Here is a 9,843-nt window from a genome sequence, read left to right as displayed (position 1 = left end):
TGATTAAAGCCTCATCTCGGACACAGAGCGGACCGGCAGCTAATCGTGAGCACGAGGGCCCGCAGGCAACTGTGTCCACATTTGAGTGAGTGAGTGTGAATGGGGTCGAGTGCAGTTGTGTTGATTGATCCAAAAAAAAAAAAAACTCTCGGTTAATATTTGAGCATTGAAAGTCTATGGATGTCTTTTAATCACTACAATCACTTATTCAGAACCACACAGTGACTGATAAAACCCTTGTCAAGATGTGATTTATTTCCTCTGGTATTTTTGATAATGGACCTTGTTATTAAAAGACATAATGTTGACTAGATTTATGTTGATTTGTCGAGAACAATCTCACTACTACCGGACTAAACAATTCGTAACTGTGACAAATAGATAATTACACTTCTGTTTTTTTTTTTTTGTGTGTGTGTGTGTATTTTACAGTACAACATTACACACTTTATCTTTATTGCACGTGTCATATTCTTCTCAGGCACACAAAAAAGAAAAACACAGCAGATCATTTTCAGACTTTTATTTCCATTTTATTCCCATCACAAAGGCACACGCTGATTATTAACCCACTGAAAATCACACGTGAATCAGTGAGGACACACACGACGTCACGGAACTTTTATTGTAAATCAAAACGTCTGCGTAAATAGTTTAAAGAATAACTGGTAATGACACATTTGGACCCTGTTAGAAGAAAACACATGCAGGTACCAGCACACCATAAATGGGACATTTGTTCATAATCAGAACAAAAGAAGTCATCCTGCTTCGATGCACAGACATTTTAAACATCTGGGGTGGGGGGAAAACGTGATGAAATAGGACAGAATGAGTCAAAATTTAAAATGAAATTGCAATCATACATGTGAAGAGAGGACATAAGTGTGTAAAGCAAAAAAGCAACACACACACACATGCCTACATCTCACAGCAATGATGCACACGTGTCACGGCTGCCTGACGTTTTGTTAAAAAACTGGAAGTTGAGTTAAATGTCATAAAGTGTTCATGGGAGTTTGGCATTCTAATAAATCTGCTTTTGGAGACTTAGCAATAATCAGTGTATTCTACTTCTCTATGCATCGTTCCTTAAAAATTTCCATGATGATGATTTCTGTCTGCAGCGTCCGTTTGATCAAGTGGTTGCTATATGATGCTTTCTTTTTTTATTGAACACATTCATTTCTGCCTGGTACAAAATGCAGGAGCAGGCCATGTGGCTTGCTGGTTCTCTGTCTGCACAGTGCGTCTCTGTGACGGTGTAACGTCACCAGAGTCACCACAAAACTTGTAGCCTGCTGCAAAAAGTTTTTAGACAGAGGACACGTGCGTCCATGCTCTCAAATCCAGATGCACGCGCGTACACTCCTGCAGCTGCAAAACCAACGGATGCATACACGCAGACATTGTTCTACGTGTCATTTTAAAATACACATTTAAACTGTTTCATGGATGATGAGTAACAGAAATACAAAAATAAATACATGAATGTAAAGACAGAAAAATTAAGAGATGCACGTCTTAATACATTCAGAGTATCCGCGTAATATATCTCTATGTTGAGCTAAATGAAGTTACAAATAATCTTCTGATTTAAAGTCCAAGGACAAACATGTCTTTAGTGACACATGAAACAAATTGTTTTAACCCTAACGTAATCTGTAGAGCCTGGATTTAAGCTCTGAACTATTCCCACTGCATAATTTCTCTTTGATTCCTCCAAACTTGTAGACACCATGTCCCTGTCTTTCTGTCTCACCAGGTTCCATCCTCACACAACAGAGAGCTTCAGACTTTTGCCTCCTGACCAGCGTGTGTGTGTATCCTGACTCCTTTAAACAGGTAAGCTGATTAAAAAGATGCCCTAGAGGGAAAACTGCAAGGTGAGTGTGTGTAGGAAGGAAAGACATGTTTCTCACTCTCCACGACCGGGAGCTTCCCCACTCCGCGAGCTGCCGGACAGCTGTCACTCCTCTCTCATCAGCATGGGTGAGACCTTTGAACCCGAGCTCTGGCTCAGCCGAAGAAAAAGGGGCCTCCGATCGTCCGGGACCAAAGAAAATCACATTTGAATAGTTACAAAAAAAGAAGCCGATCTATAGTAACACTATAACCAGAAGACTCTGGTGGAGATGACGTTCACGTGGCAGTGTCGGAGGATTTAAGGTGCTGCCAGCTTGAGGGTTTGAATTTTTTGGATACCTTCTTGTCAGCATGAAGTTGCGTCTCCTTGTTTTAGTGCCGAGCCTAAATAGTCTGGCAACTGATGTGATCGCGTCCGCGAATTGTCACGTAAACTCACTTTTCAATTGCAGATAACACTGCTAAGCAAGCCTTCTGATACCTAATCATATAAATAAAAGGCTGTAAACAAAAAAAATTTGATATCCACAACAATAACGTGTTGATCGACAATGATAAAACAAAGAGAAATGAAGGAGAAGGGAGAGGAGGTGGAAAAAGGAGATGAACATTTTGAATAAAACAGGGTGTAAGATAAATGCAGAGTGTGTATGTGTTGCCGGGTGTGTGTGTGTGGTACATCCTTGCTGCACGAGCTTTTGCTATCAGAAGACGTTGCAGAATATCATTCATATAAATATACATATTTTCTTACTTCTCTTTTCACAGTTCTACTCAGTGGCGTCCGTCCGCTGACCTCGCTGTGGTGCGGTCACCGCTGCAGTCTCTTAGTGCAGTGGGTGTGTGTGTCTGTGACGTGGACAACCTTTGAGTTCAAAAGGCATAAAGAAAGAAAGAAAAAAAAGAAAAAACACATGAGAAATAGAAAACTGTTATTTTTTTTTTTTCTTGCTTAATTACTGCCTCGGACGGAAAAGTGATTTGAAAAGGGGTTCACAGCGGTTTGTGGTGAGTGTGATGGGGAAATACAAACATGAGAAGTAGACAAAGCAGCATCCCTATAGTACAGAGTATGGAATCAATATGCATGGGAAGTCTTGCAATTTTCAGCCTGCACATTGCTAAGTGAGGGTTGGTTTAACAGACCCATAGGCAGATAATTGAAGAAAAATAAAAAGGTGTGCTTCACAGCTGAGATAAAATATGAAACTGACTGTCGTGACAGTGTTTTCTGTTTGTCCTCTCTGCAGCTGGATCCCGATTTCAGATGGCCGAGTTAAGCAACTTTTGTTTATTGTTTTGTAAAAATGCTTCAACTAAATCCTCCATGAACTCCTTTTATATACACTACTAAAAGGAAATCCCTACGGTTTGCCCTGACCTGTGTCTGTCTAACTCTAAGTTTACATCCCCAGATGCTCAGCTACATGTCACTTGTGAGAATCAAAACAAAAGCTGCTGAAATAAAAGTTGCACGTTTCCATATCCTTGCAAATCAGGTGAGCAGGAATTTCATGTCCTGAGATCAAATTATGATTTCTTGCTGATGCACAAGTATTTTTGTAGATCATTTAGAAAAATCCTGCACACCTGATCCTATTTCAAATAGCTTTTTTTTTTCTTTTTTTTTTTAGTCATAGCATGGAAACGAACATTGTGCACAACGATGCAAATTATGAATGTAACACAAAACGATCCAAGGTCTTGCTGAGTAAGGTAAGGAGAGACACTCCTTATTTTTGTATTTCTCTCTCCCTCGGTCACTCCACCGTGCATCATGATTAATATTTGATTCCATTTCCACGTTTCTGAGCACTCTATCTGTGTGTGTGTGTGTGTGTGTGTGTGTGTGTGTGCTGACAGCATGTGTCACACTTGTACACTGTGAGTCCAGACCTCGGCGTTACAACACACCACAGGTCCTCTCTTGACAGCTAACCGTGTGACTTCTCAGCCCAAGCAGCGACGTTTATATCCTCCACAAATGCTTTTTGGGGTAAGGGCTTCCCAGATTCATGTATGCACAGCAAGCCCAGACCGCAAAAAGATTCGTGACGGACAGCTGACAGCTCCCATGTCCACGTTCACTCTCCAGCTCTTCATCCTCAAAGTGTTTTTTTTTTTTTTTTAAAGAGAAACCCTCTCTCTCTCTCTCTCTCGTCTGTGTGTGTGTTTTTGCACAAACGGCCCCAGCTGCGTGGCTTATCACCCGGCGAAGATGTGGCTACCAGAAACTGAAATCCACTGGACTGGCATTGCTTTGCAGCAACGCGCAGCCTTGTTATTAAAAAGAGCGGCGGCGAAGAGAGGCGGCATCTCGTCGCCGTTATGGACTTTAACGCGCAGCTCAAGAATGGCTGCGATCTCATTGGACAGGGGGGACTCGTCATCTGCCAATAGCCATGCAACGGAAAAGAGCACCTAAGCAGGAGACTAAAGCACCTGCAGTTTCATGACTCGCATTATATGGACGATACATCCAGCGACTTCATACCAAAAAATAACTAACAGCATGATAACATCGCGATCTCGTGGGTGTTCCTTTTGCGTGGAAATCCTTTTACGCATAAAAAAAAAAAAACGCGTGGCGCAAACTATCCACTTTCATTAATAATAAAGTTTCCTTTATTTGCAAAGGGTTAATTTGGCTCCAAACCTCGAGCTGCCGAAGCAAGGGGCCCCACCCTCGCTTCGTTTTCATTGGGCCGTCCAGCCTTTCATTCGTGGACGCGTCTCCCAGCCGGTCACGATTCCCCCCATCTGTCTCGAGCGCACCGGAGCCAGACGCCACTGACGCAGCACGCGCCTTACTCACTTTTAGCAGTCACGACTCAAGACTCGTCGCGCACAAAGGGGAGAAAAAAAAAAAAAAATCTGCAAACGACGATCAAACCGTGAAGGTGGTGCCGATTCCGGGGAGGTGAAACGCTCGCCCTTCAGAGTCTGCACGGGGACAAAAATAATAATCTCCGAAATCTGAGCTTTACGCTGCCGTTCATTTAGAAAGAGTAGGCTCAGAGAGCAAACCTCCCCCCCCCAAAGGCGTGAAGATGTTTATGTGGAATCTGGTGCATCAGACTTATCAGAAAATGCCCACAGTGGTGTTGTAAGGGCGCTTCGTGCAAAAAAGAGCAAAGGCAGTCTTGAAACACTTCAGCACCACAACCAGAGGACAGCTCCCCCTCCTCTCTCTCTCTCTCTCTCTCTGAAATCATCTCTGACTGCAAAATAATCCAAAAAAAATAACCTTAAAGGTTGACAAAGCAACAACAATAAGTAGAATACGCCGACAAAATACACATCCACCCATTTTCAAACTGAGGGTGATCCCCGTGTAGCTGCAAAGGTTTGATATTCCTTCAAGCATGATGCAAAAAAAAAAAAAAAAAAAAAAAAAAAAGAAGCAGAAATCCACACAAAACCCTCATGACATCGCGTTTTTTTCCCCTCTCCGCACGCGTCCTAATCAAACGGCCACATTTGCAGCCGCAGCATGATGAATAAAATAATACATTTATAGCGAAAGCACAGAGAGGAGGAGAAAAAGAAACAGGTGCAGCAAGAGAAAGGTTTACACAACTCACCCTTGTAGCAGCGGAGCGTTCCCTGTTTTTTTTTTTTTTTTTTAAAAACCCAAAAGTAGCACAAAAACAGAGGACAAAAAAAAAACCTCTTTCTCTATAAAATATGCTCCGGCTTTCCGCTTCTTCACTGTACTCTTGAATGGTGTGCCTTTTATAGGAGTGATGCCCCCTATCTATTTCTGGATCACGATCCAACCCCGTTTCTATTTTTAGCCCGCGCGTGATGAAAAAAGAAAAGCTCGCAGAGGTTCCTTGGAGGAATTTCGAGCGTGCGGCGTTTGAGAGCTGGCGCGGGCTCCCGCTTCTCCGTGCCGTGCACATGCACACGCGCGAGCACGCCAGCATCTCCCTATAATAATAATGATGATGATGATGCTGTGGAGGAGGAAAAAAAAAAAAAAAAAAAAAAGACTGCACGGCCGGATTGAATGATGAAAGTGTGCACAATTTGGGCTTTTTATTAATTCATGATTTGCTGCTGAAAGCCACCGCCACCTCTCCTCCACACGCGCGTGCGCGCAGACGCCCCCACCCTATCAAATGAGCCTATAAATATGGGACTAAAAATGCTCACACAAACCCATGATTCTGTATTCCTTTTGGCACATGAGATTATTTTTACGCGCCCGGTTTTATATTTAACGCCAAAACAAAGGGAAAAGGAAATCAGACTTCCTTCTCCTGCGGGCTGCGTCAGTCACTAGGCATTGACGTCAGGTGGAGAATCTCCCACTTTGAAGGTGGATGCAGGAGCCTCCTTGCCCTGTAATGTTTCTAAAAATCCACGGAAGGTCCAAAGAAATCTGGAAAAAGCGAAATGGCAAAGGGTACCCTCAAGAAGGCGCAGCAGCCTCTTCCTCCTCCTCCAAACTGGACAGGCCAGTGTCAGCTGGCTGTCAAGCCTTCATGTCTCTGGGAGCAAAGCCTCTAATAAAAACTGGGATGGGAAACTATGAGCTCCGCCGGTCATCGTGAACCACCAAACGTCCTACTTTACGCCTAAATTGGCTCATATTTCAATCATGGGGCTTGTAAATGTGGTTAAAATGACTCCGGGTTGGGTTTACCCTTTCAGCAGAACCACAAGTGGCCCTGAGTGTGATGATGCGGAGCTGCACAGAGAGGTGGAAGGCTGCCGCGGTCTCAGTCCTGCAGACTCCCCCTGCACAGGGCAGAATGCTGAAACGCGTAGTAACGGAGCGCCGCTTGGCCGACCGATGATGCTATTTTTAACTCCCATACTCAACATGCCTGGCGCTGCGGGTTTCTCTGCTCAAGGTAGCTTACTACTGTACGACGGGCACAATATAAACACGGGGCAGCTATCCAGGGAAGGGAAAAGGCGGACTAGATAAATAAACTGCATCCCTCTTTCGATTCCACAGTGGGGGGAATTTGTTGTCGTTGTGCGTTTAACCAAAGAGCACAGTTGGAGCAGTGGGCAGCCGCTGCGTGGAGCAGTTTGGGAGGTGTAAGGTGGCTTCCTCGTGGGCTACATGCAACCACGGACGTAGAGGGGATTCGAACCAGTGACCCTACAGCCCGCTTCTTTGACCGCTATTGCACAACCTCCAAAAAATCAGGTTTTCCCTAATCAAAGATACAGCATGCAGAGTATCAACCTTCCTCAAATGATCAGATGGTTTACTTTCATTTATCAGTGTATTTCTTTAATCTCATTAAAGCTGCAACCTGTAGGATGTTCGGACCATTACACTTTAACATTAGTTCTATTTTATGCGTCTATATGAGTTTTGGTGTAGCTATAAGGTGTAATACCACCTTATTTAAACATTTATATTTAGCTTTCCAGATTTATCTTTAAATTAAAATGATGAAGCACGTTTTAACAGCTTGTCCAGACACAAGCTCATACAGATTCAGGATCTTTCTTTTTACCTGGTGCCGTTCGTCCTCCCTGGAGTCATGCAGGACGTTCCTGTGGGACAGTAAACAGATTTAACATTGTTGTTCCGTCTTCAAGTGACCCTTAGTGTTGTCCACAAAATGTCGTGAAGAATAGGCCAACTCGCTCCTGTCAATTGTTATGTTCCAGACACATGCATTGCATTTTGTTTATAGACTTGGTATCCGTACACATCTTTTTTTCCCCCATAATAGCGTCCTTTTATGACACTGAATGCAGGGCTCAGACTCTGGGCTGTGGTTGTTTAGGGCCACAACTGATATGAAGGGGCCACATGATCAGTGTGACTTATTGATGCTCACATGACAAGATTTGTTTGTTTATTTTGGTGCTATGCAGCAGAGCCATATTGACTTACTGAGTGCGGCTAAAACGTATTTAGATTAACTCCATTTAAATAAGTGGAGATTCAGTGAATTCATCAATGAATTCATTCAATGAATCTGCTTGATTTCTTGTAATTTGCCTTCCTGTTATAGTTTATATCTCCTGTTATAGTTTATATCTGAAACAAAGGCAGCTGGACTTGCTTGAGGGTACTTGAAGCTTTTTCACCTCACATCCTAGTGGCTTCATTCGTTCATTCATCTTCTGTAACCGTTTGCCCTGTGAAGGGTCGTGGGAGGGGCTGGAGCCTATCCCAGGTGACATAGGGTGAGAGGCGGGGTACACACTGGACAGGTCTCCAGTCTATCGCAGGGCTAACACAGAGAGACAGACAACCATTCACACTCACATGCACACCTACAGCCAATTTAGAATCACCCTAACAAGCATCTCTTTGGACGGTGGGAGGAAGCCAGAGTACCTGGAGAGAACCCACGCAGAGTATGCAGGGAGAACATGCAAACTCCACACAGAAAGGCCCTAGTCGGCCTGGATTCGAACCCCCAAGTGGCTTCTTCATCTCTAATTGGCAGCTCAAGCGGTCTTAAAGAAAAGTCCATTTGGCTTTTGGTTTTTTAGCTGTCAGTGTCCCTAGTTTTCCAGCCAGTGGGGGAGAAAAACTAAAAAGTGGTAAAATAAACGAGGACTCTGTCATTTTCTTTCACACAGCCCCAGTATGTACACTTGAAACCAGATGTTTACATACACTGTGTTAAAAGACACATAAACCTTTTTTCCTCACTGTCTGAAGTTAAATCAGACTAAACCTCTCCTGTTTTAGGTCGGTTAGGATTACCAAATTATTTCTATTTGCTAAATGCCACAATAATGAGAGAGAGAATTTCTTAGAGAATTTTTTATTACTTTCTTCAAAGTCAGTTTATATACATTTCCTTAGCTTTGCCTTTAAACTGTATGACTTAGGTCAAACATTTTGGGTATCCTTCCACAAGCTTCTCGCAATAGTCTGCTGGAATTCTGGTCCATTCCTCCTGACAGAACTTGTGTAACTGAGTCAGGGTTGTAGGCCACCTCGCTCGCACACGCCTTTTCAGATCTGCCCACAAATTTTCTATGGGATTGAGATCGGGGCTTTGTGATGGCCACTCCAAAACATTGATTTTGTTGACCTTAAGCCACTTTATAACTAGTTTGGCAGACTGCTTAGGGTCATTGTCCATTTGGAAGACCCATTTGCGCCCAAGCTTTAACTTCCTGGCTGATGTCTTGAGATGTTGCTTCAATATTTCCACATAATGTTCTTTCCTCATGATGCCGTCTATTTTATGAAGTGCACCAGTTCCTCCTGCGGCAAAACAGCCCCACAACATGATGCTACCACCCCCATACTTCACAGTTGGGATGGTGTTCTCAGGCTTACAAGCGTCCCCCTTTTTCCTCCAACTGTAACGATGGGCATTATGGCCAAACAGTTTCATCAGATCACAGGACATGTCTCCAAAAATGAAGGTCTTCGTCCCTGTGTGTATTTGCAAACTGTAATCTGGCTTTTTTATGTTGCTTTTGGAGTAATGGCTTCTTCCTCGCTGAGTGGCCTTTCAGCCCATGTCAGTACAGGACTCGTTTCACTGTGGAGAACGACACTCTCTTACCAGCTTCAGCCATCTCCTTGACAAGGTTTTGAGCTTTTGTTTTGGGGTTGATTCGCACGTTTCGGACCAAAACACCAAAAGCATCTCTGGGACATAGAACCCGTCTCCTTCCTGAGCGGTATGATGGCTGGACATTCCCATGGTGTCTATACTTGCGTATAATTGTTTGAACAGATGAACGTGGCACCTTCAAGCATCTGGAAATTGTACCCAAGGATGAACCAGTCTTGTGGAGCTCCACAGTTCTCTTGATTTTCCTATGATGTCAAACAAGGAAGCAGTGTGTTTGAGGTGTAGCCTTAAAATACATCCACAGGTGTGCCTCTAATTAACTCAAATGTTCCTATCAGAAGCTTCCAAAGCCATGACATCATCATCAGGGCTTTCCTTCATTGTTTAAAGACATAGTAATCTTTGTGTATGTAAACTGTAATACAAAATTCTCTAAGAAATTCTCTCTCTCATT

This window comes from Chelon labrosus, assembly GCF_963514085.1.
Source record: "Chelon labrosus genome assembly, chromosome: 3".
Taxonomy (NCBI): domain Eukaryota; kingdom Metazoa; phylum Chordata; class Actinopteri; order Mugiliformes; family Mugilidae; genus Chelon; species Chelon labrosus.
The sequence above is the reverse complement of the archived record's forward strand: the minus strand, read 5'-3'. Positions refer to the sequence as shown.